At 45.3% G+C, this 27,490-nt stretch overlaps 1 long non-coding RNA gene across 1 annotated transcript; it reads left to right on the plus strand.

The window, feature by feature from the left end:
• The first annotated feature begins 7,576 nt into the window (after window positions 1-7,576).
• LOC117095297 lies at window positions 7,577-19,598 on the plus strand. The gene is made up of 3 exons (XR_004441904.1): window positions 7,577-7,673; window positions 12,864-12,979; window positions 19,443-19,598. It is a non-coding gene; the product is annotated as an uncharacterized LOC117095297 (long non-coding RNA).
• Window positions 19,599-27,490: the final 7,892 nt, after the last annotated feature.

Consider the following 27,490-nt stretch of genomic DNA (forward strand, 5'->3'; position numbering starts at 1 on the left):
TCGTGCCCATGCCTAATTTAACAGCATTGTTTAAAAGCAATCCACTGTTATCAAATCTTCCGAGGCATGTAATTTAGCTGTTTTTTTTAAAAACAAACATTTCATTTTGCGGTAATTTTAGATTTACAGATAAATTGCAAAGATAGTACGGAGAGTCCCTGAACACCCTTCACCCAATCCTCCCAGTTATTAACATCTACATTACTCTGGTGTATTTGTCAAAACTAAGAAACCAACAATGGCACATTATTATTAACTAGACTCTACACTTCATTAGTATTTTACCACCTTTTTTTTTCCTTCTCTTTTTTATCTTTTTCTGAGATGGAATCTCAGTCTGTTGCCAGGCTGGAGTGCAGTAGTGTGATCTCGGCTCACTGTAACTTCTGCCTCCCTGGTTCCAGTGATTCTCCTGCCTCAGCCTCCTGAGTAGCTGGGATTACAGGTGCCCACCACCACGCTCAGCTAATTTTTGTATTTTTAGTAGAGATGGGGTTTCACCATGTTGACCGGGCTGGTCTCACACTCCTGACCTCAGGTGATCTGCCTGTCTCGGCCTCCTAAAGTGCTGGGACCACAGGCGTGAGCCATCGTGCCCAGTCTTTGCCACCTTTGTCATTGTTGTCTGTCTGCCTCAGGATCCAATCCAAGGTTTCTCCCTGCATGTAGTTGTCATATCTGCCCAGTCTCCTCTGGTCTGTGACAGTTTCTCAGTCTTTCCTTGTTTTTCATGACCTTGACAGTCTTGAGACATACTGGCCAGGTATCCGTAGACTGTCTCCAATATAGGTTTATCCGAAATTTTTTCCGGATTAGACTGGAGTTATGGGCTTGGGGACAGAATACAATATAGGTGAAGTGCCCTTCTCAGCCACCTAGTATCTACTTGCATTACTGTTGATAGGAACCTTCCTGTAATTTTTTATAAAAAATAATGTTCATCCTTTTATCACTCACATTTTATTGGTTTACATACTATTTCATTGAATAATGCAATCAGAAATATAAATACAAATGCCATACACAGGACTGGGGACAAACACAACTGACTCTTGGTCAGTGTGAGTCTCACCTTGGTGAGGGGCTCCATAGGAGCATCCATCACTGGGTTTTATGATGGAATGGGAAGCACTGGCTACTTCAATACTATAAGTTCGTTAAGAAGTGAAATGAGGGCCGGGCGCGGTGGCTCAAGCCTGTAATCCCAGCACTTTGGGAGGCCGAGACGGGCGGATCACGAGGTCAGAAGATCAAGACCATCCTGGCTAACATGGTGAAACCCCGTCTCTACTAAAAATACAAAAAAACTAGCCGGGCGACGTGGCGGGCGCCTGTAGTCCCAGCTACTCGGGAGGCTGAGGCAGGAGAATGGCGTGAACCTGGGAGGCGGAGCTTGCAGTGAGCTGAGATCCGGCCACTGCACTCCAGCCTGGGCGGCAGAGCGAGACTCCGTCTCAAAAAAAAAAAAAAAAAAAAAGAAGTGAAATGAGGCCAGGCACAGTGGGTCACGCCTGTAATCCCAGCAGTTTGGGAGTCTGAGGCGGGCGGATCATCTGAGGTCGGCGGATCACCTGAGGTCAGGAGTTCGAGAGCAGCCTGGCCAACATGGTGAACCGTCATCTCTACTAAAAATACAAAAATTGGCTGGACGTGGTGGCAGGCGCCTGCAATCCCAGCTACTTGGGAGGCTGAAGCAGGAGAATCACTTGAAGCCGGGAGGCGGAGGTTGCAGTGAGCCGAGATCGCGCTATTGCACTCCAGCCTGGTTGACAAGATCGAAACTCCGTCTTTAAAAAAAAAAACGCCAAATGAGCATTAACCATTTATATTACAGATTTTACAGAGTGAGAGTTTGTTTATTTATTTATTTATTTTTGAGATGGAGTCTCGCTCTGTCTCCCAGGTGGGAGTACAATGGCACTATCTCGGCTCACAGCAACCTCTGCCTCTCGGGTTCAAGTGATTCTCATGCCTCAGCCTCTCAAGCAGCTGGGATTACAGGCGCCTGCCACCAAGTCCAGCTAAATTTTGTACTTTTAGTGGAGACGGGGTTTTGTCATGTTGGCCAGGCTTGTCTCGAACTCCTGACCTCAGGTGATCTGCCCGCCTTGGCCTCCCAAAGTGCTGGGATCACAGGCATGAACCACTGCGCCTGGCCCACAAATTTTTAAAATATAATATTTTGCAAAATTTTTTGAGGAGATTTTTCTTCATGGGCGGGAATAATTGAGGCTTCCTAAAACATTAGTCCAGTAGAGGTTAGACTGAATATACCTTCCTTTCCTGGTAAAACTCAGCAAATATAGATGTTCTTCATTGCAGCAAGGACTTTCAAATTGAACTAGAAATTAAGATAGGCTTTCTCAAAGAAAAGAAAAAAAAAAGATACTGCAATGCATCAAGCACCAAAGCTTCCAAATGGTTTGGATGGCAAATGCTGAGAGAAGAGATGGGAGGAGAATAGTAGTTCCAGGATAACATCACTCATTTCTTGCTAGGTATTTCATCAAGGTTAACTGCCTTAATGCTATTTGCTAATCTTAATTTTGGGGGGGGGTGGAATCTTCTATGTCCCTATATTAGCATCTGTAGCTTACCCCCAAACTCTGACATGATAATAACCAGCTCATTCCTATAGAGATCAAATCATTCATTGTCTAGGATATAAACATTTTACTGAGGCTGTTCTTAAGCATTTCAAAGTGAAAAAAATAATCCAAATAGGGAAGGCACAGAAGATTTTTAGGGCAGTGAAACTATTCTGTATGATACTGTAATCGTGGATACATGTCATTATACATTTGTCCAAATCTTTAGAATATACAACATCAAGAGTGAACCCTCATGTAAACTATGGACTTTGGGTGACATTGTGTCAATGTAGGTTCATTGATTGTAAACAATATATCCTCTGGTGTGGGATTTTCATAGTGAGGTAGGCTGTGTACAGTGGCAAGGGGAATACAGAAACTCTCTTTACCCTCCTCAAAATTTTGCCATGAGGGAACTAAGCTATGAGGACCCAAAGGCATAAGAACAATACAACAGACTTTGAGGACTCAGGGGAAAGGGTGGGAGGCAGGTAAGGGATAGAAGACTACACTTTGGGTATGGTGTGTGCTGCTCGGGTGATGGATGCACCAAAATCTCAGAAATCACCACTCAAGAACTTGTTCATGTACAAAAATAAATAAATGAAAAAAAATATTCTGTGAACCTAAAACTGCTCTAAAATATAATAAAGCCCATTAAGAAAAAGAAACTTTAGTAATGCCTTTGCTAAAATTATTGCTTGGTTTAAAGGAATCTACCATGATGATTTTTTTTTTGGTCCTAGAGAACTCCATGGTATCCCTTTCAATTTAGTATTTATTGTTCACTTCCACTCTTTCAAGCCAAATTCACCATACCTAGGAGGGGGTGGTGAGGGTTATGTATGTGGGAGTGGTGGTCACCGGACATACATGGGCCTCAGTTCTGGATCATCCAGGAACCTACATGTCTTAGTCCCTTCAGGCTTGTACAACAAAAATATCATCAATGGGGTGGCTTAAACAACAAACATGTATTTCACACAGTTCTGGAGGCTGGGAGGTCCAAGATCAAAGTGCTAGTAGGTTTGGCATCTGGTGAGGGCCCATTTCTGGTTCATAGATGGCCTCTTTCTCCCCATGCCCTCACGTGGCAGAAAGAGAACAACAGAGCTCTCTGGAATCTCTTTCATAAGGCACTAATACCATTAATAAGGGTTAGGCCCTTGTGATCTAATCACCTCCCAAAGTCCCCACCTCTTAATACCATCACCTTGGGGGTTAGGATGTCAACATATGGATTTGAGGAGGACGCAAACGTTCACTCACCATAGACATAGGCCCTTCACTGGCAGGAACCGAGTCTGATTTGCCTTGGCCCTCCCAGCACCTAAGGTGGTACTTGGCACACATTATTTGCTTCATAAATGTTTACTGAGTGAATAAATGATTGAACAAATGAGAAAAACAAATAGAGATTCAAGAGGGGAGGCATATTTATGGAGAAAAGATTTGAAGAAAAAAGAACAGAGAGATGGCAAAGCTTATATTTTTAGTATCCCTTCATCTGTTCCTTGGCAACTCCTATGTGAAGAGTGGCAGAGATAGAGTCAGGAAGCCTCACTCCAGGTTTAGAAAACATTGTCAGGGTGGCAGAAAAATCTAGTCCATTCCTTCCTGCTGACCCAACTCAGCCAGCAGTTCCTTGCTTGGGAACATGAGGTTCAGATGCTGACATTTTAAAACAGCCATGGCTTAAATAACCTCAAGAATCTCAGTATCCAGAAATAAAGGGAAGAGAAAAACTGGGTATGAGACTGGGTAAGTCAGATACAGCCACAGAAATGCATGGGGGAAGACCACACATGGAAGCGGGATTTTGCCATGTGGAGCGATGAACACCGGTGAGTTCAGACTAATTTCGACCTTCACTCTTCCCGTTCACCGCGGCCATGGAGTCTCACCAGAGCAGGAGTCATTAAGAGGGGTCATATGGTGGGGTCCAACCCACAGGCAAAAAAAAAAAAAAAAAAATCTGTGTTTTTATTTAAATTAGTTGCCAAGATTTAGAAATTAGGAAATTTCACATCAAATCTGGATTTCCGGCTTCTTGCGAAAAAGCAGAAGATTTGGAAACAGCTGGCCTGTGTTTCCTCATAACCACAACGAGCTAGGGGCGGTGGGGCAGACGAAGGTGTTTTCTCTGTCTAACTGGCTTCTTCCTTAGCCCACGCTTCTGGACCTACAGACACTGGTATTGGCAACCCCTGTGGCTCTGGGCACTACCTTGAAGAGGCCTTCAAGGGAATGAAGCTGACGATGACGGCTGACTTCTGCAATATATTTCTGGGAGGATAAAATTACACTAATGAGCCATTCTGTTTAGTAGAAATCAAAGCTTCCTGGAGCTTCCCAATGATAAGCTCAAACAGTGAATGTCACAATACTCTAATTGTCGTGGGTGATGTAAAGATACAAGGGTCAGTTATACATAAGACCAATTGTTCCTCTCTGCTCTGATCTGTTTGGCCTATTCTATATCATGTATATATCTGGGTCACATGTCCAAATGAAGGTACGTTGTATCCACATTTATGAATGATTATGAGTTTACCAAAACTCAAGTTAAGAAAATGTTGCTGTGAGAAATGGTCTAAAAAATTGGCTGAATTATGAATTTGTACTTATTTGAAATACCATTTCCTACTGACATTTCCCTTCCGGCTGCCTTGGCATTAATGTAAGAATTATTTATGACTCAGCATTTCCCCACAACAGCTGCCCACAGGACAGAGCATGAACTGAAGAAAAGAAAAGAACCATGCTGACTTTACTCTTTGAGCTCCAGCCCTCCTGGCTGAGGGGAGGCAGCCTGCTCCCAGGGGGTAGGGCAGGGAACAGGAGTCACTGGTGCTGACTGGGGTTCAAATCCTGACTCTGGGATGTGCCAGGTATATGACCTTGAAACAATTGTCTGTATCAGGGATTGGCAAATAATTTCTTTTTATTTTTTTCTTTCTTTTTTTGAGACAGGGTCTCATTCTGTAGCCCAGGCTGGAGTGCAGTGGCATGATCATGGCTCACTGGAGTCTCAGTCTCCTGGGCTCAAGTGATCCTCCTGCCTCAGTCCCCTAAGTAGCTGGGACTACAGGTGCATGCCAGCATGCCTAATCTTTTTTTTTGTGGGGGGGTGGGTATTTTTTGTACAGATGGGGTTTTACCATGTTGCTCAGGCTGATCTCAAACTCCTGGGCTCAAACGATCCACCAGCCTTGACCTCTGAAAGTGCTGGGATTACAGGTGAGCTATCATGCCTAACCTTGGCAAACAATGTCTATGAAGAGCCAGCTACTGAATATTTTTGGCCTTGCTCACCATGTAGCCTCAGAGTTGTAACTACTCAACTCTGCAACTGTTGTAGTGCAAAAATAGCCATTGGGCTGCCAGGGCTGCCATAACAGAGAACCACAGACTGGGTGCCATAAGCAATATAAATGTATTTCCTCACAGTTCTGGAGGCTGGAAGTCCGAGAACGAGGTATTGGTAAGGTTGATTTCTCCTAAGGCCTCTCTCCTTGGCTTGCAGATGGTCATCTTCTCCCTGTGTCTTCACATGGCCTGCCTTCTGTGTGTGTCTGTCCTAATCTCCCTCTCTTTATCAGGGTGAGGGCCCTTAAGGACCACATTTTAACTTATTCACCTCTCTAAAGACCCTGTCTCTGTCTCCAGATACAGTCACATTCTAAGGCACTGGAGTTAGGACTTCAGCATATTAGTTTGGGAGAGACACTATGGTTAATAATAATATTGTATTGTGGCCGGGCACAGTGGCTCACACCTATAATCCTAGCACTTTGGGAGGCTGAGGCAGGAGGATTGCTTGAAGCCAGAAGTTCGAGACCAGCCTAGGCAACATATAGAGATTCCCGTCTCTACAAAAGATACAACATAAATTTAAAAAGAAATTAGCCAGGTGTGGTGGCACATACCTGTAGTCCTGGCTACTCAGGACACTGAGGTTGGAGGATCGCTAGAGGCCAGGAGTTTCAAGGGGCAGTGTGAGCCATGACTGTCATTGCACTCCAGCCTGGGCAACAGAGTGAAACCCTGTCTCTAATAATAATAACGTATTGTATACTGGAAATTTGCTAAGAGAGCAGTTGTTAGGTACTTCTACCACACACAGAAAGGTAGCTACATGAGATGAGGAAATGTGTTCATTTGTTTGACTGTAGGAATCATTTCACTATAGGAACATTTATTCTTTTTTCTCTCTCTTTTGGCCTGATTAAAATTTTTAAAAAAGGAAATCATTTTCCTATGTCTGTGTATATCAAAACAACATGTTATATACCTTAAATATACACAATTTAAAAAATTGAGTGTCGAGGAGGAGGATAAAATTCAGCCCATCATATGTATGTAAGTGAATGAGTGTGGCTGGTTTCCAGTGAAATCTCCTTTACAAAAACAGGCCCTTGCAAAATAAATAAATACGTCATAAATAATTAAATAGGCCTCCAGCCAGATTTGGTGTGTGGGTCCTGGTTTGCAGACCACTGGGTGATACCATCTCCATTCCCTCCCTTCCCACCCTTTCTCATCTGCCTGTCATCAGACTCTTGCTCATATCATGCCACCTAAGGACCTTTCCCCAGGGTCACCTATGGCCTCCTTGTCACCTGTTCATCTCTGCGTCCCCCTGTCTCCGGCCCCCCTAGCAGTGGTGGCTCTGCACACGTGATTCCTTTGAGAACCTTTCTCCCCTGGGTTTCACGTGGCCACAATTCCTGCATTCCCTCCTGCCTCTCTGGCCTGCTCCTTCCCGGGCATCTTGGCTGGCAACTCCTCCCCTTCCCAGCCACTACATGTTAGACTTCCTTAAAACTCAGTGCTGGACTCCCTTCTTTTCTTGCTGTATAATTTTTTCCAAGATGATCTCATCGACACCTACAATTTCAATTACCCTCTGTAAGCCAATGACTTCCAAATATATAGTTCCAGCCCATACCTCTCCTCTGAGCTCCTGCTCATGAATCGAATCGCCTCCTTCCCGTTTCCTCTTGTCAGCGTCTGTAACGTCTGTGTTGTGTGTCCTGGCTGTTTATGATTTGCTTTTCTTCGACAACTATAATCTCCAGGGTAAGTTTAGTTCTATTCTAAAACCATTTCCTCAGGCCAGTCTTCCCTGACCTGCCCTCCCTGCCCCACAGTCTATGCCAGACCCTCTTTCACTTGCTCTCCAAGCACACTGAATATTTCTTCTGTATTCTTCAGAAATCCTGGTCTCTTACACCTCTTGGGTTCATTGTTCTCAGGTGGACAGTAGATCCAACAGGGCTAAGTCTCCCGCCTTTCTCTTAGTATTGGAGCACTTAGCCCAGAGCCTGGCACATACGAGGGCCTCAGTAAATGCACATGGGATGATTGAAAAAGTTTAAGTAAACTAATCAAATCTTCTGAGATACTGAGAATTGTCGTTTGATTTTAGTTCAGAGTATTTTGTATTGGGCTGTGCTTGTTTGAGTTGTAACCCTCAAGAAGGTTTTCTCTGTGTCTGTATGTGTATGTGCGTGTGTGTGTGTGTGTGTGTGTGTATATGTATGTATATATTTGCCATCCCTTCTGTTTTCCTAAATTCTACCTAGGTAGAAAACTGAGGCCGGGCGCGGTAGCTCAAGCCTGTAATCCCAGCACTTTGGGAGGCGGAGGCGGGCGGATCACGAGATCAGGAGTTTGAGACCCTCCTGGCTAACACGGTGAAACCCCGTCTCTACTAAAAATACAAAAAAACTAGCCGGGCGAGGTGGCGGGCGCCTGTAGTCCCAGCTACTCCGGAGGCTGAGGCGGGAGAATGGCGTGAACCTGGGAGGCGGAGCTTGCAGTGAGCTGAGATCCGGCCACTGCACTCCAGCCCGGGCGACAGAGCAAGACTCCGTCTCAAAAAATAAAAAATAAAAAAAATAAAAAAAAAGAAAACTGAGATGGTTTTAAGAGTGAAACGCACTCTACCCTCCATTTCTTTAGCTCTTGCATTTGACAAAAGGGATTGAGTTCGAGAGGGTAGACCTTCTAGAGGCAGTAAATGCTGAGCTATTTACTAAGTGTGTGACCTTGAGGAAGTTACGTGACCTCCTTGTGACCTCCCTTCTTACTCCCTGGGTTCTTCATCTGTAGAATGATGTCACTAACACCTACCTGTGTCACATGTATAGTGTATGCACAGGGTCTGACACTGCGCCTGGCAATAGTAGAGGTCCCCTATTTGTTTAACAAATATTTTTTTTTGTGCACTCAGAAATGGGACAGGTACTGTTTTGGGCACTGAGGATACAGCAGTAAATGAATCAGACAGATCCAGTGCCCAGTGGGCTCACATTCTAGGGGCAGGGGGAGGTAAGTGTTGGTGGGGGAAAAGACAGGAAAGATAAAGCCAGATAAGAGCATAAAGATGAATGGGGTAGAAGTGATGGTGTGTTAGCTGTGGGGATCAGAGAAGACGCCCACAAGGTGAATAGGAGTAGGAGTCAAAGATATTCATTCCTCTATTCCTTTGCTCCTCTGCAGGGAGAAATCCTACTTCCCATGGTTACTAAGGAGAATGCCTCACTCTAACTCATTTCTGTCTGGGTGGGAGCAGTGCCAACAGAAATAAGAGGTGGGTTTCAAGGGGCGCTGGCCTTGATAGGCATATGTCATTCCCCCCGGGGAGTCCAGTGCAAGGTCTTGATGGGTTCTTTATTCCCTAATAGTTGATATGCAAACTAGACTAGGCACTGAGAAATGCTTCTGTGTGGCCGGGCATGGTGGCTCATGCCTGTAATCCCAGCACTTTGGGAGGCTGAGGCGGGCAGATCGCTTGAAGTCAGGAGTTGGAGACCAGACTGGCCAACATGGTGAAACCCCGTCTCTACTAAAAAAAAAAACATTTGCTGGGTGTGGTGGCACACACCTGTAATCCCAGCTACTCGAGAGGATGAGGTATGAGAGTCTCTTGAACCCGGAAGGCAGATGTTGCAGTGAGCCAAGATGGTGCCACTGTGTGACAGCCTGGGTGACAGAGTAAGACTCTGTCTCAAAAAAAAAAAAAGAAGAAAGAAATGCTTCTGTGTAATGGAACGTCTGCTTGGGGAGCAATAGGTAAAAATAAAACCCTAGGAAATCCCCAGGTCTCTCTCAATGGGTTTGAGGTAAGAGTTGGCAGGTTGGTTTCACCTCTGCTTGCCTGTGGGCAGAAAACCAAATGAATCAAAAGCAGCCAGAATGGAATAACTAGCACCTTAAGATGACACCAGGAAACTTTGAGGGTTACGCAGGCCCTCAGGATCTAAGGAGACAATATGACTAATTTGTGCCCTAGACTTAGCTGCCTGTCTTCCCACACTTGTGGCTTCTCCTGAAAGAGCAGGAATGGCTGTGTTGAGTTGTTGCCCTGCAAGGTTGGACTGAATAAAATTCAAAACGCTCCATATCTTTGGGACTTAATAATTTTTCTGAAGTAAGCTCCATACACTTTCTCCTGTATAGTCAGTGGGAGGGAATGAGGAAGAAATAGACATGTCTCCCTCCAAGAACCCAGACACATTGCATAGCATTAATAGACCCAGACAAAAGGATTCCCCTTCTTTCTCCAGAATTCCTCTTCAGCTGCACAGCTTGCAGCCAAGAGAAGGTGGGTCTCTGCTGTGGAGAGAGAAACATTTGGCTGACTAGGGGTACCAAAAATTGCCAACCTATAAATAAAGCATTCAGTCAGAAATGGTTAAACTGAGCAAAGCAGCTGAGAAATTAGTAAAGGTGTTACTAGGTTAAGATTTAAAGAGCTGGCCAGGCACGGTGGCTCACACCTGTAATCCCAGCACTTTGGGAGGCCAAGGGGGGTGGATCACCTAAGGTCAGAGTTCGAGACCAGCCTGCCCAACTTGGTGAATCCCCCTCTCTGCTAAAAATACAAAAATTAGCCAAGCATGGTGGCACATGCCTGTAATCCCAACAATTCGGGAGGCTGAGGCAGGAGAATCGCTTGAACCTGGGAAGCAGAGGTTGCAGTGAGCTGAGATTGTGCCACTGCACTCTAGCCTGAGTGACAGAGGAAAAGTCCATCTCAGAAAAAAAAGAAAAAAAAAATTAAAGATCAAAATAAGGTATGGTGACCTGTGCCTATAGTGCCAGCTACTCTGGAGGCTGACATGGGAGGATGGTTTGAGCCCAAGAGTTTGAGACCAGCCTGGGCAATATAGCAAGACCCCATCTCTAAAACAAAATTAAATTTTAATTTTAAAATATTTATGGAGCTGAGGGTTTTTACAAGCATTTTACCAACTTACAGGTTCTTACAGTTTAGTAGCTCCAACACAGGCAGAGGGCAGATGCACAAGAATCGCTGCCTCTCACAAGGCTGCGGAGAATTTCAACACTGGGTGCATCTGTTCCTGAGGCCAATCCCTTAGCAAGGAAATCATACACTTCTTTCAGATGCCTAAAAGTATCAAACATAAATATTTATGCATCCAGGTATTAAAATTCATCAAAGGACCTTTCGAGTCGTTATAGCAGCTGCTGTTGTTCTGTTCTACTCCAAGTTTCAGGAGCATAACCAGTATGTCCCGGACCCAGCCAATTCCCTAGACCATCCAATGTACCCCCCATAGCCAAATGTCCACTCTTGGGGTGTGGCCAGTGAGATTCTCAACTTACTTTTCTCCTATGTCTTAACACAAGACCTTCTATTCCTCCTTTTTTTTTTGAGATGGATCTCACTCTGTCACCCAGGCTGGAGTGCAGTGGTGCGATCTCAGCTGACTGCAACCTCTGCCTCCCAGGTTCAAGCCAGTCTCCTGCCTCAGCCTCCCGAGTAGCTGGGATTACAGATGTGTGCCACCATGCCGGCTAATATTTGTATTTTTAGTAGAGATGGGGTTTCACTATGTTGGCCAGAATGGTCTTGAACTCCTGACCTCAGGTTATTTGCCTGCCGAAGTGCTGGGATTACAGGTGTGAGCCACCATGCCCGGTTGTATTCTTCCATTTTTAAGATTTGGGGCCCTTCTCTTAATTTCAAAGGGAAATGACTAAGAGGTATAACTCAGGAAAGATGAGCTGAACGTTAAGGGATAAGAAACATCAGACTCCCAAGTATCCACAATGCTTCCAAACTGATTATAAGTCCAGTCACATTTCTGCTAGCATGATCTAACAGAAAGCCAACAAATTATCTAGTCTAGAATCAGGGCTTCAATTGGACAGACCATTCAATACATTGAATATATGTGTGTATATATGTATATACTTTCTTTCTCTTTTTTTTTTTTTTTTTGAGACAGAGTCTCACTCTGTCACCCAGGATGGAGTGCAATGGCACAATCTCAGCTCACTGCAACCTCCACCTCCAGGTTCAAGCAATTCTCCTGCCTCAGCCTCCCAAATTACAGGCATGCGCCAGCACATCCGGCTCATTGCCTGGCTAATTTTGTATTTTTAATAGGGACAGGGTTTTGCCACGTTGGCCAGGCTTGTCTTAAACTCCTGACCACAAGTCATCCTCCCACCTCAAAATCCCAATGTGCTGAGATTACAGGGGTGAGCCACCATGCCCGGTCACATTGAGTATATTTTAATTTATATTTAATATGTTGCTTTTTTGAACCAACCTAGATTTAGAAATTTTAAAAAGATGCTCTCAAAAGGCATATGAAGACTATCTCTGCTAATTTATACAGAGACAGTCTCTAGAAAGAGGTAAACCCCTAGTACCCAAGGTTGCCTCTGTGGAGTGCAGCTGGGTGCCTGGGGAATGGAGGGGAAGAGAGTATGGAGTTTTTTTCCATTTGTATGAACCTTTTGACTTTTGTACTGTGTGTATGTATTACCTACTCAAAATTAAGTTTTTTTTTTGTTTTGTTTTGAGATGAAGTCTTGCTCTGTTGCCCAGGCTGGAGTGCAGTGGCGTGATCTTGGCTCACTGCAACCTCCACCTTCCGGGTTAAAGGGATTCTCCTACCTCAGCCTCGCAAGTAGCTGGGATTACAGGAGTGCACCACCACCATGCCCAGCTAAGTTTGTATTTTTAGTACAGACGGGGTTTCATGTTAGCCAGACTGGTCTTGAACTCCTGACCTCTGGTCATCCACCTGCCTCGGCCTCCCAAAGTGCTGGGATTACAGGTTTGAACCACTGTGCCTGGCAAAAATAGGCAATTTTTAAATGATATGTGAAGAAAAATCTGTAAATGTTTTTGTCATAACCCCCACCCCCAACCCACCACCACCATTTTTTCCTGTAAAAATTTTTTCTAGGCCCGAGGAAAATGATGAATTAAACTTTTCCTGACAGGAAAGACAACATCTGAAAATTCTGCCTGACGGATAGAGAGAAGCATCCTGGTAAGAGATACGGAGCTGACGGACAAAGAGATGCACGCCTGACAGAATTGGGACTGTTCACCCAAAGTCAGCCAAAGCGAAAGGCCAAGCACCTTGAGAATCTCTTCCTTCTTACTATCAACGGATTCACCTAATCAAAGCACCTTTTAGTCACTGCAACCAATTTCCATCCTCATCCAACACATAGTGGGGTCTTTTTGTCGCTTCTTCTGAGTTGACACACACAAAACCCAAGAGTCCCACTTTTGGCAAGGAACATGTTGCTGTCAGGTTGCATTTTTTTACCGCACATTGGTTCCCCGTGTCCCAGTAATGACCCCCTGTAAAGGCCACTGGGCCAGAGAATTGCAAGATCGAGTGAGGCGACGAGCGAGGCGACAGGAATTACAGGAAAGGATTAACAGCAGAACAGCCTGTTGCGACAGCGGAAAAACAGCCCGAGGACAGGGGCGTGCTCCCATCTGACAGACGGAAGTGGGCTGGGGTTTATGTATTAGGTCACAGCAAGAAAGCTATTTGTGCTGTGCTCTCTGACCTTCTGTAGAAGGTGAGCCTCAAGATGCCTATGATACATCCCAGACTTTTGCAGGCTGCTCTGACTCAAGAGGGAAGAGCAGATGCTGACTAGTGCAGAGTCCTGTAGAGTTTGGAATCCATCATTCCCAGCAGGACGAAAGGACTTTCATGGGTGTTGCCAACCACTGGGTACGTGTGTTGGCAGCGGGGAGTCATTTACTAAGCAGATGCAGCCTTTCTGTTCCTCCTTCCTCAAACTCCAATTTTAAAAATAGCTAGTCCGGGCACAGTGGCTCATGTCTGTAATCTCAGCACTTCGGGAGGCCAAAATGGGAGGATCTCTTGAGCTCAGGAATTTGAGACCAGCCTGGGCAACATCATGAAATCCTGTGTCTACAAAAAATACAAAGATAAGTTGGGTGTGGTTGTGAGAACCTGTAGTCCCAGCTACTTGGGGGACTGAGGTGGAAGGATCACTTGAACCCAAGAGGTTGAGGCTGCAGTGAGCTGTGACTGCACCATGGCTCTCCAGCCTGGGCAACGGAGTGAGACCTTGTCTCAAAAAAAAAAAAAAAAGAAAAAGCTAATGGCCAAGTAGGCTTTAGAGTCCTGAAAAGCTGGCAATGAAAGGAAGCATGGTGCTATTGGCAGAGAAGTAGCCAATGGTCTCCACAAAAGTGCTGTGATATATGGTGACTTTGAGGAGTCACAGTGTAACCTTGGCTAAAGAGATTAGGAAAGAGTCCATGGAAGAGAGGCTGAGCATTGTTCAATTTGTCGAGTAAACCCAAAAAGCAGTGCACTGAGATCAGGCCAAGTTAGAGCTATCTCTGTGGCAAACACTAAACACTTCTATCACTCCCTTACATTTGGTAGAAGATTGTTGGAATCACCACTCTCCACAAACAGTCAGAAAAACTGGAACCAGATGGTATCTCTAAAAAAATGTGGCCCACAGCCATGAATGTGTGACTTGCATTCTCTTTCAGAATAAGAATAGATGATGTAGACGCTGCTGGTTTGGACTGGCTCAGAGAGAAAAGAAACAGAGAGATGAGAGTACGTACCAAGGGTCACTGATGCTTCCAGAGGTCAGTGGCCTCGGCTGTCTTACTCGGAGCTGAATTCTCAGCCCCTACAAGACTCATGTCTGGCATGTAACAAGTGCACAGCCAGTTTTCCTCCAGTGAATGAGGGGCTTTCTCAGAACAAGGTTTTGTAATCAGAGACCAAGACAGCCACTGATTCTCTGCAGCCTTGAAGTCTGTCTTTTCTGAATGTCCAAACAGAGGACAAGTCTTGATTGTAATGATCATTAGCCTAGAGTACTGCCTAGTTCTGAACCCAAGGATAAGAATGCCCTCCAAGGTCCTGCCAGGCTGTCCCCACACTCTGACATCACATCCTGCCTCTTTCATTAGGTTTCAGAGTGAATTTTGCCCCTCCCAAACACACTTTGTTAATCTTTTTTAGGTCTGGGAATTCAGCCCAAAATTCCTGAAGGATGAATTCCTTTTCCTCAGCCAGGTTGACGTTTGAGCGCACATCGCCCTCTTGTGTCTATGACACATTTGGCAAGGTAGTTTCCAGCAGTTGCTAATGCACACAGCAAATTGAAGGCTTGTAACATCCCTTAAGCCTGCAGACCTCAGTACAAGACAGATGGAGAACAAACACACCAATTTTCCCAGAATAGTCAAGAACATCCAGAAGAATCCAGAATTTGTGAAGATGGTACTGATAACTACCCAACCCAGAGTTTTGAAAGTTAAAAAATGTATAAGGCACCATAAAATTCATATTCAAGAGCTCACAGAAAATGTTTACCTTCTAAAAGAGCTGGACATTTTCCATAAACTGAAAGTTGTACTATTCTGTAGATACATGAAGATGTCCTCCTAGCATTTTCATATTCGACCTGTTAACTTTTGAATCACCTTTCATATCCTCTTCGATGTTGCCCATCCACACACCCACACCCACACCCACACAAGCCATGTGTGCAAATATGCCCACCTGCAGGGTCTTCTGTTCTCAATTACAATTTCAGACTGCTCTGCTTGCTCCTACACCTTCTTATGGAGATACAATAACTTTGGATCTCTGGCCCCCATCAGTCCTCACTCCTCCATCCCTGTAAACAGGTGCAAGGCGTGTTTCTGGCACACCAAACAGATTCCACCAAACACCTGAATCTGAAGCTCTCACAGTCACTGACCCGAGTGTTGCCTGGATGAGACTGGTGGCCCAAGCTCCTATTATACTGTTTTGTTGTTGTTGTTGTTTGTTCGTTTGTTTGTTTTGAGATGGAGTCTTACTCTGTTACCCAGGCTGGAGGCCAGTGGCGCAATCTCGGCTTGCTGCAGCCTCTGCCTCCAGCGTTCAAGCAGTTCTCCTGCCTCAGCCTCCCTAGTAGCTGGGACTACAGGCACGCGCCACCACACTCGGCCAATTTTTGTACTTTTTGTAGAGACAGGGTTTCACCATGTTGGCCAGGATGGTCTTGATCTCCTGACCTCATGATCCGCCCGCCTTGGCCTCCCAAAGTGCTGGGATTTCAGGCATGAGCCACCATGCCCAGCCTTATACTTGTTTTTAAAGCAAAGGCACTAGAATAAAAGATACTTTCACATTGACACTATAAAAATCATCCTTTGAACACTTAGTTATGTATTGTTCTGGGTTAGGTAGTATAGATAAAGACATACTTTGCCCAGTAGGAAGGGACTCCCTTCATCTACATACATTTTATGCCTCTATCTCTCATACAGGTGGACCTTACCTTCCGAAAACTGCCATCAGGGCCTCTGCAGGAGGCCCTGGCTGTGATAAATGTGCATCTGTAGAGTGCACAACCTGAACATCCTTACCAAGCAGCCCTGACCAGTATCTTCCTGCCTAAAGAGTGCTAATGCTCAGAGTATGCCTTTAAAACCCCATTTTGGCCATTTCTCAAGAAGTGAGACTTGTACTTCCCTACCTCCCCTTAAGGATCCCCAGTGCATTAGTGGTAAAGCGCTCCCTAAGGATTTCGTGTGCCTCTCCATCCTCTGTTCTTCTAGGTGCATCCTGTTTTTAATGGGGCATGATCCCCTACCTCAAAAGAGCAAAGCTCCACTGGCAAACCTCTAGACCACGTTAGTGATCAGCAAGTAAGGGGGACATTTCATTTGGTGTAGCATCACATTTCTGGCATCCCTTCATGCTTTTTATGTCTGACTCTGTCATTTCTGCTAAAAGAGGCCTCTCTTTTTATTTCCTTTTTTTCTTCTAATTAATTACTTTTTTTTTTTTTGTAGACAGGGCCTAGGGGTCTTCCCAGGCTGGTCTCAAACTTCTGGACTCAAGGGATCTTCCCACCTCAGCCTCCCAAACTGTTGGGATTACAGGCGTGAGCCACTGGGCACGGTCCTCTGTTTATTTTTTTTTTTTTTGAGACGGAGTCTGGCTCTGTTGCCCAGGCTGGAGTGTGGTGGTGCCATCTCGGCTCACTGCAAGCTCCACCTCCCGGATTCACACAATTCTCTTGTCTCAGCCTCCTGAGTAGCTGGGACCTCAGGCTCCCGCCACCAGGCCTGGCTAATTTTTTTTTTTTTTTTTTTTTTTTTTTGAGATGGAGTCTTGCTCTGTCGCCCAGGCTGGAGTGCAGTGGCACCATCTCAGCTCATTGCAACCTCTGCCTCCTGGGTTCAGGCCATTCTCCTGCCTCAGCCTCCTGAGTAGCTGGGACTACAGGTGCCGCCACCACGCCCGGCTAGTTTTTTGTATTTTTTAGTAGAGACGGGGTTTCACAATGTTAGCCAGGATGGTCTCGATCTCCTGACCTTATGATCCGCCCGTCTCAGCCTCCCAAAGTGCTAGGATTACAGGCTTGAGCCACCGCGCCTGGCAATTTTTTGTATTTTTAGTGGAGACGGGGTTTCACCATGTTAGTCAAGATGGTCTCGATCTGCTGACCTCATGATCCGCCCGCCTCAGCCTCCCAAAGTGCTGGGATTACAGGAGTGAGCCACCGCGCCCGGCCCCAGCCCTCTGTTTTCTTCTCATATTCCGATATCACACACCAAGGAACACTCGGTTCAGCAGCAGGAAATAAATCTGACCTTTGCCTCTAAGGTCTTTCTTTGATTGCAGCAGTGTTCATATTTGTCTAACTGTAGCGTAGGAGGAATATGATTTGCTCTGACCTAAATTATTTTCATAAATGTTTTTCTGATTTCCTATTAGCGTACATTGAGGCTAAGGGTAACGGTCAGGGCTCCCTTGGTTTCTTGGTTTTGGATTGCAAAAGAGATTAGATTAAAAACATAAAATCTCAACAAAAAAGACTGTTTGTACAGAGATCTGCAGTTTATAAAAGCAGTGAAGCAAAGAAATGCTTTTGTTATATACAAACAGAACAAAAAGGGAAAATACTGCCTTGATCCTTTCATTAAAGGTTAAAAAAAAGGAAAAAAAAAAAACCATAAAATCTCTGTCGGGTGCAGTGACTCACGCCTGTAATCCCAGCACTTTGGGAGACTGAGGTGGGTGGATCACGAGGTCAGGAGTTCGAGACCATCCTGGCTCACACGGTGAAACCCCGTCTCTACTAAAAATACAAAAAAATACACAAATTAGCCGGGCATGGTGGCGGGCACCTGTAGTCCCAGCTACTCAGGAGGCTGAGGCAGGAGAATGGAGTGAACCCGGGAGGCAGAGCCTGTAGTGAGCCGAGATCGAGCCTGCAGTGAGCTGAGATCGTGCCACTGCACTCCAGCCTGGGCGACAGAGTGAGACTCTTTCTCAAAAAAAAAAAAAAGAAAAAGAAAAAAACACAAAATCTCGCTCAGTTGTCTCCAGGCTAGTTCCCACACTGTGAAGCACCCAACTGGATCAGTATGATTGGTGTTTCCAAGTGATTCCGAAGACGCTTCCCTTTGTCTGGGGCATGAGAATGGGCTCTTCTTGGGTGGAGAGAGAAGTCTAAACATAACCGGACATCACTTGCTTCCACTCTAGTCTGGATCCTATCACAACATCAAAACTAAATCTAGTCCAACCTGACCTGCCCTCCACACGCTTCCTGGGTTTCCTCCCACTACTCTGGCTCACCTCTTGGGACTCCAGAGGAGGCTTCTCCTCCTTGTCCCTTTTCTGGGTCCCAGGGCCAACCTTCCAACAGCCTATTTGACATCTCCATGTAGATGACTCCCAGGTACTTTCAATTCAACCTGACTGAACCTTTTCAACAGCATACTTATTTCTTTATTTTTAGATGGAGTTTTGCTCTTGTCGTCCAGGCTGGAGTACAGTGGCATGGTCTCAGCTCACCGCAACTTTTGCCTCCCAGGTTCAAGTGATTCTCCTGCCTCATCCTCCCAAGTAGCTGGGATTACAGGTGCCCGCCACCATGCCTGGTTAATTTTTGTAATTTTAGTAGAGATGGGATTTCACCATGTTGACCAACCTGGTCTCGAACTCCTGACCTCAAGTGATTCGCCTGCCTCAGCCTCCCAAGTAGCTGGGATTACAGATGTGAGCCACCACGCCCGGCCGACCTGATTGAATCTTGAAGTTACAACCTTGCTTCAACCCAAACAACCCTCCAACCACCTGGTCACTCAGACCAGAGCCTGGAGCAATTTTTGATTGTTCCCCTCCCTCACCTTCCTCATCCAATCAATCATTAAATCCTTTCTAAATATATGTCAAATCCATCCCTTCTTTCTGAAACCACCTATGCAAAATTAAGATTGAGACAGTGAAAGAGATCTAACTTAACCAGCTCCATCTTGCTTCCAACCTCCAAGCTGTCCCTGTTCATTCCTGGGCATAGGCTGAACTAACTTTGGGAGAAATTTAGTTTATAGTTTACAGCTTCAACAAAGATGGTAACAGCCCTTTCCCAAAACAGACCTCTTTCTTGACCGGGAACTAGACTGCCTTTCTAGGACTAACATTAGCCGCAAGATTAGAAATTATGGTTTAGGAGTCATGAAGCTGGTGGATCAGTGCTTGAAATATTTTGCAGACCTGCACTTGAAGGATCAGCTGGCACCATCCAGATCAATAAACTGGCTCATCTGATCTTGGCCCCTCACCTAAGAACTGACTCAGCGCAAGAAGACAGCTTCGACTCTCTTGATTTCATCATAGAGTATGGCCAGTCAGTACTCCTGGCTCACTGGCTTCCTCCCACCCACCAAGTTAGCCTTAAAAATTCTGCTTCCCGAATGCTAGGGGAGACTGGTTTGAGTAATAATAAAACTCTAATCTCCTGCTCAGCCGGCTTTGCGTGAATTACTCTTTATCTATTGCAATTCACCTGTCTTGATGAATTAGCTCTATCTAGGCAGCGGCCAAAGTAAACCCTGCGGGTGGTTTACATTTCCACCTCCATTGCTACATCTAGATCCAGCATACCACCCCTCTGCCTGTTACAGCAGCTTCCTCCCTCGCCTCCCCATCTTCATATTCATCCTTTTCCAACCCCCTTCCACACTGCAGCAAAGGAAACCCCCACTCTCCCACTTAAAGCAGAGTCACTCAATCCAGGGGAAAGTCCAAAGTTACTTGCAAGTCCTACATTGCTGGGCAAGACCTGCCTCCCTCACTCCCAAAGCCTCCTTGTAAGCAATTCCCCCTTCTGTCTTCACAGCCCACATCCTCTGGCTCTCTTTCGATTCTTGGAATTCTAGGATGCCTTCCTTCCTCAGCACCACTGCACTTGTTCTAGGCTTTCCCTGGAATGTTCTTGTTCCCCTACTTTCATGGCCAGCTCCTATTCAGACTTCAACTCTTAGTCATATTCTCTGAGCACACCTTCCCCACGCCACACACTAGGTCAAGACCCCTCTGCTATAAGCTTCTCCCTCACAATGCCTCCGACCATTATAACCAGGATATAGGTTTTGTTCTTCATTACCACAACTGCCTTCCAAGAAGGGTGAAATCTATACAGTTTTTGATTTTTTTTTTTTTGAAACAGAATCTGGCTGTGTCGCCCAGGCTGGAGTACAGTGGCACGATCTCTGCTCACTGCAACCTCTGCCTCCCAGGTTCAAGCGATTCTCGTGCCTCAGCCTCCTAAGCAGCTGGGACTACAGGCGTGTGCCACCACGCCTGGCTAATTTTTGTATTTTTAGTAGAGATGGGGTTTCACCGTGTTGGCCAGACTGGTCTCAAACTCCTGACCTCAAGTGATCCATCTGCCTCAGCCTATCAAAGTGCTGGGATTACAGGTGTTAGCTACCGTGCCTGGCCTGAAACCTATACAATTGAAGGAACTTTTGGCTGCTCAACATCTTCAGGAGGCTCATTGTGAAAAGTTATGGGAAAACTAAAATGTTCTAGCAAATACAGCAGCAGGAAAACAACAACAGCAACAACAATACTGGAGTTCTTGGAGCAATCCCAGAATCAGGAGTGAAGTGGGGAGGTGGGCTGAGTGCTGAGGGATTGAAGGCTATAGAGAGGTCTCGAGTGAGATGACTGGGAAGGACTTTGGAAGAACAGAGTTAACATTTAAAATAGAGAGTTCGGGCTGGGCACGGTGGCTTGCGCCTATAATCGCAGCACTTCTGGAGGCCGAGGCAGGCGGATCACCTGAGGTCAGGAGTTTGAGACCAGCCTGGCCAACATGGCGAAGCCCCATGTCTACTAAAAATATAAAAATCATCTGGGTGTGGTGGCGCGTGCCTATAATCCCAGCTACTTGGGAGGCTGAGGCAGGAGAATCGCTTACTTGAACTGGGAGGCAGAGGTTTCAATGAGCTAAGATCATGCCCCAGAGCTCCAGCCTGGGTGACAGAGTGAGACTCTGTCAATAATAATAATATTAGTAGTAGTAGTAATAGTAATAAAATGGAGAACTTTATTTACCCAGGACTCTGTAAAAGATCCACTTGTCTATATGAAAGACTTATTACTGGCTAAGTCAACTCATTAAACTTGAGGCCATGAAGAATTTTTCTTCTAAGGAACACGAACATATTTGGCAAGAGAAACGTCTGTGGCAGCTGACAAGTTCGAGACAGAATCTGGAGTGGTGGGTCCACTCTATCGGACTGCCCCACCTGCAAGGGTCCACCACAGCAGATATGGGGGCAAAGTGGAGCACCCAACAAGAAGTGAGAGAAAGAGCTGGGGGGATGATGAGGAAGGGGCCAGGATGAAGAGGGAAGGCAGGCTGGGCTCCTGCCTGTGCTCCTCTTTCCTCAGAAAGAGCTGAACCCCAGGGTCAGAGCAAAAGCTGTGGGTAGAACTTTGGAAATTCCCCGAAGTCAATCATTAGCTGAAAATCCATACGATATTCCCAAAGAGGTGCAATTAAAAGATATTTATAGGCCAGGCGTGGTGGCTATTTATAGGCCAGAACTTTGAGAGGCCAAGGCGGGTGGATCACCTGAAGTCAGGAGTTCCAGACCAGCCTGGCCAACGTGGTGAAATCCCATCTCTACTAAAAACACAAAAAAATTAGCCAGGTGTGTTGGCAGGTGCCTGTAATCCCAGCTACTTGGAGGTTGAGGCAGGAGAATTACTTAAGCTCGGGAGGCAGAAGTTGCACTGAGCCGAGATCATGCCACTGCACTCCAGTCTGGGAGACAGAGCAGGACTCCATCTCAAAAAAAAAAAAAAAAAAAGGGCATTTATAGCTGTTCAGCATCTTCCCAGGCGCACCCAATGGGATAAACTCTAGACCCATGACGAGATGAATGACAGCGTCGTTGAAGTGAGGCCCTCAAGGCTGGCAGCTGCTCCACTGGCTTCTGGATCCCTGTTTTCATCAGCTTTTGGAAATCTTCCCTGAATGATAACAGTAAATATTTGTTTAATTAATAAATAAAATGTTCATTCTAATCAATCAAGTAAGCCACAAAACAGTTTAAAGGAAGTTAAGCCTGCAAAGCTGAGTTACAAACTTTTCCTGTAAAGGGTCAGGTTATAAATCTCGGACTTGGCAGCCATCTACCCGCTATCTCTGACACATATTTTTCCTTTTCTTTCTCCTCTTTTTTTCTCCTCCCTTCCTTCCTCCCTCCCTCCTTTCTTCCCTCCCTCCCTCCCTCCTTCTCTCTCTCTCTCTTTCTTTCTCTCTCTCTCTTTTTTCTTTCTTCCTTTTTTCTTTTCTTTTTTTTTTTTTTGCCCAGCTCTTTAACAACATCAAAACCATTCTGAGCTCAGGAACAGGTAAAAGACAGATTGACCTGTGGGCTGTAGTTCACTGACCCCTGCTTTAGAATACAGAGAAATAGTGATATTAAGATGAGCTCACACTTTTTGAGTTCTTGTTATATGCCCTGCTCTTAATTTCTGTGGCTACCAAAAATTTATAATACTCTCTCTACAGAAATGTATAATAGCAGGCCTTGAAAGATAATCCTGTGGGTCTCTTAGGACCACCATAAGTGTACGTGAAAGTTCCATTTGCGGACCACCATCGAAAAAAGTCTCCTGAGAACACACAAGGAGGAACGCAAAATTCACTCTTCTGACGGTGGGTCTATTATGCTTTGTCTATCACTGAAATTCACTTGTAAATATTTTTATTGCCTGTAGAAGTCAGAACAAACTCTCCTAGACCTGGGGGTTGAGAGGACATGATCTTTGTTGTGTTTCTAATATGGGCCAGGCCCTGTTCTGAGGGCAGAGAGCAAAGCTGTGAGTGCAGCAACTGCAGGTGTTGGTTCAAGAGCGCATGTGTGAGTGCAGGGACCACCATTGTTGGTTCAGGAGTGCGTCCGTGAATTCAGAGACCGGAGCTGTTGGGCCAGGAATGCATCTGTGAAAGCAGGGACCACAGCTGTTGGTACGCGGGTGCTTCTATGTGTGTAATGTCTACAAATGTGAGTGCAGGGACCACCGTTGTGAGTGCAGAGTCTACAGCTGTGAGAGCAGGGACTACAGATGTGAGGGGTTTGCTATCACTGCAATTATATATAGTAAGATAAAACAGAAAATAAGCAAATGAATACATATGCTTATTTCAGGTACTAACAAATGGTCAGAGATGATACAGTCTTAGTGAGTATCTGGACAAGGCGAAGGAGGATGGGATTGAAGACCTCTGGAAAGAATGGATATGATGATAAGGGAAGAGCCTCTGGAAGGTGTGTGGCAAGAGCACTGAGGTGAAAAGAACAGTTTTGTGTATTGGTCTACTCCCCCCATCCCCTTCCACCTCTCCCCTGCACCAGGAGCTAGAATTCTACCCCAGGGCCGAGAATCCTGGAATCTGAGTTTCTGACACCCCAGTGCCCTGGAGGCAGGGCACATTCTGCTCCTGAGACGTGAAGGTGTCTTAGGCAAGCAGGTATAGTGCAGATGAGTGTGTGGGCTTTGGCAAAGGCATGACTTGGCGTTTCCTGTGCTGGCCGTGTGGTTTCTCTGCTCATCGGCAGAAAGTTCCTCCACTTTCCTGGTGCTCTTGATTCCCTGGTGAGGCTGACAGCAACCATCGGTTCCAATCCTTTCATGTGTTTGCATCACAGTCTCCAAATTAAATTCTTTTCTTCAAAAACAGTCTCTAGAGGGGCATTTTTTTTTTTCTATTCCAATCCTGACTGATACAACAAGTGCAAAGTCCTAAGGTGGGAATACTTTTTTTTTTTTTTTGAGACAGGGTCTTCTTCTGTCTCACAGGCTGGAATGCAGAGGCACAATCATAGCTCACTGCAGCCTCCAACTCCTGGGCTCAAGCGATCCTCCCATCTCAGCCTCCCGAGTAGTTGGGACTATAGGTGACTGTAGCCACCATGCCTGGCTAATATTTTTTATTTTTGTAGAGACAAGGTCTCACTATGTTGCCCAGGCTGGTCTCAAACTCCTGGCTTCAAGTAATCCTTCCACCGTGGCCTCCCAAAGAGCTGGGATTACAGGTGTGAACCCCCCATTGCTGGCATGCCATACATTTATTGGAGCATGAGAAGGCTGGCCATGCTGGAGCAGGAAGAAAATGGTGAGGGAGTGGGAAAATTGAAACCAGAGGTCAACGAAAGCCACAACTCCACCCATGGCTGATGAAGGGCCACATAAGTCATCCTAAGGGGTTTGGATTTTCTTCTGGAGGTTCTGGAAATGCACCAGGGGCTGAAGGTGGGGGAGGGAATTGAACAGGAAAGGGGAGAAATGAGCAAGACTGGAAAGATGAAGCAGAACTAAGGAAGTATAAATAATTTATAATAAGGCCGGGGTGGTGGCTCACGCCTGTAATCCCAGCACTTTGAGAGGCCGAGGCATGTGGATCACTTGAGGTCAGAAGTTCAAGACCAGCCTGGCCAACATGGTGAAACTCCATTTCTACTAAAAGTACAAAAATTAGCTGGACATGGTGGTACACACCTGTAATCCAGCTACTTGGGAGACTGAGGCAGGAAAGTCGCTTGAACCCAGGAGGTAGAGGTTGCAGTGAGTCGAGAGCGCACCACTGCACTCCAGACTGGGTGACAGAGCAAGACTCCATCTCAAAATAATAATAATACATAATAATAAAAATAATAAAGCTTACAATAACATGTTCTGGAAAAGAAAATAATGGCTAAAAGGTGACTTGATAACCATCAGCCAACACTTGAAGGGCTATTTGATTTCTTATGTTTACTAGATGTTTTCTATCAAATCTGAAGATAAAGGAGGACCAGCTTCAACCTATAGAAGCATTCAGCTTAGTTACGTAGAAAAAAAAACATTCCTCACTGCAGAAAGAGGTTCAATAATTCCTTCTCTTGAGACCCTGTCACCCAGCCTGGAGTGCAGTAGTACAATCATGGCTCACTGAAGCTTTGAATTCCCGGGCTCAAGCAATCCTCCCACCTCACTTTCGTGAGTAGCTGGGACTCCAGAAGCACATCGCCACACCCAGCTAATTTTTTAATCTTTTGTAAAGACAGGGTCTCGCTCTGTCGCCCAGGCTGTTGAACTCCTGCCTTCAAGCAATCCTTTTGCTTCAGTTCTTGAGAATTTAAGGATAAGACAGACAACTGTCGAGTGTTCCTAGCATTTGGATACACATGATTATGGATAATTCGGTCTCATTTCTATATTCACTGTATGATAAATTGACCTTGATTATAATGCTATATGTTGATTACCCTCTATGAGTTCAGAAAGTCTAGTTTCCTCAAAACACACACAGAATATGCAGTCTTCATGTTAAGAAAATATAAGGTTTGGAAATTATATACCTTATAACTTTGTCATAAGTACACTACGAACTGCATTAACAATGATGAGGTTATTCATCTATCTCCAGTAATAGAGTATTAAATAATCATTTACTGAACATGTGATACACCTGTGGCAGGAATGTGGGCAATGGAATCCATAGGCAGGAAATGATAAAGGGAACCAGGCAGCCACAGCAGGCTGTAACAGCAACCCCGCCCACTGACTCAGGTACTAAGCTGGCCAGGTCCAGGTATCAGCCTCAAGATAATCACAGTGATGTCACAGAAGAAGCAGGATATGGGACATAATCTCCAGTGCCCCTCATCTTTCAGCTGTGGGTCTAATATGGTTTGAGTCTGTGTCCCCAAATTTCCTGCTGAATTGTAATCCCTAATTTTGGAGGCGGGGCCTGGTAGGAGGTGATTGGCTCATGGGAGCAGTTTCTCATGAATGGTTTAGTGCCATCCCACTAGTGCTGTTCTTGTGACAGAGTTCTCAGGAGACCTGGCTGTTTAAAAGTCTCTCTTCCTTCTTCTCTGGCCACCTAAGATGAGCCTACTTACCCTTTGCCTTCTGCCATAATGGTAAGTTTCCTGAGGCCTCCCCAGAAGCCAAGCAGATGCCAGAATCACAGTTTCTATATAACCTGCAGAACTGTGAGAAAATTAAAACTCTCTTCTTTGTAAATTACCCAGTGTCTGGTATTTTTGTTTTTTCCTTTAGTTTTTAAAGTTTTATTTTATTTTATTTTATTTTGAGATGGTATCTCACTCTGTCATCTAGGCTGGAGTGCAGTGGCACAATCTTGGCTCACTGCAACCTCGTCCTCCTAGGTTCAAGTGATTCTCCTGCATCAGCCTCCCAAGTAGCTGGGATTACAGGTGCATGCCACCACACCCAGCTAATTTTTGTATTTTTAGTAGAGTCAGGGTTTCACCATTTTGGCCAGCTGATCTGGCACTCCTGCTCTCAGGTGATCCTCGTACCTCGGCTTCCCAAAGTGCTGGGATTATAGGCATAAGCCACCACACCTGGCCTTTTTAAAAAAATAATAGGCAAGGAAGGCAGGCATCTCTTTGCAGCAGTGTGAGAATGGAATAATACATGGTCTCTCACCTGGAGTTGTGAAGGGTGGAACCTGAGGAAGAGATAGAGGATGTTTGCCTTTGGAGTGGAAGCCTACAAAGCAAACTCAAAACTGGACCTCAGGTCCTGTGACCCAATAAAGCAAGAGGCCAAGGTACAGGAGAGAGGGCTGAGAGACAAAAAGTAGAACAAGCAAAATAGAAAGTGGGCTGGCACAATGCCACAGGTACAGGCGATGCCTTCTCTGGCTTCATGCAGGGGATGGACAGAGCCCGCTCCTGGGGTCACGAAGACCTGGCCTAAAATCTCAGCTCTAAGTCACCACTTGGGAAGCCTTGAGAAAAGCATTCAAACTCTTTGAGTCTCAGTATCTTCATTTTCAAGAAGGAATACTGGAAGTCTTCATTATTCAGGGATCATTGGTACAGGTTTAAAAAAAAAGAAAAACTTGAAGTGACTCTGAAGAGGAACTACAGTTTGAGATCAAATAATTTAGGAGTGTTTGGTTACAATCCTAGCTTTAAAAATGAAACTCGCAATTATAAATAAAAATTATTTTGTTTCATAGTTGAGAAAAACATAGGTTATAATTACAACAATGTGCTGATTTTTAGAACAAAGAATGACTCAGATTTATTTGCAGAGCACTGGCATATTTTTCCTGACAGCATTCTCATGCTGGAGGGCTTCATCCATTTTCCTAAGGGTCTCTCCTAATGCTTTCACATGCAAAGAATTCTCTTTCCATGATGTGGCATCCTGGTGTCAATACATTTCATACAAGAACAGACAGGGAATGAACAATTTCAATTTTAGTTTACTTTTAAC

The sequence above is a fragment of the Trachypithecus francoisi genome, unplaced genomic scaffold, assembly GCF_009764315.1.
Source record: "Trachypithecus francoisi isolate TF-2019V2 unplaced genomic scaffold, Tfra_2.0 Lachesis_group13, whole genome shotgun sequence".
NCBI classification, from domain to species: domain Eukaryota; kingdom Metazoa; phylum Chordata; class Mammalia; order Primates; family Cercopithecidae; genus Trachypithecus; species Trachypithecus francoisi.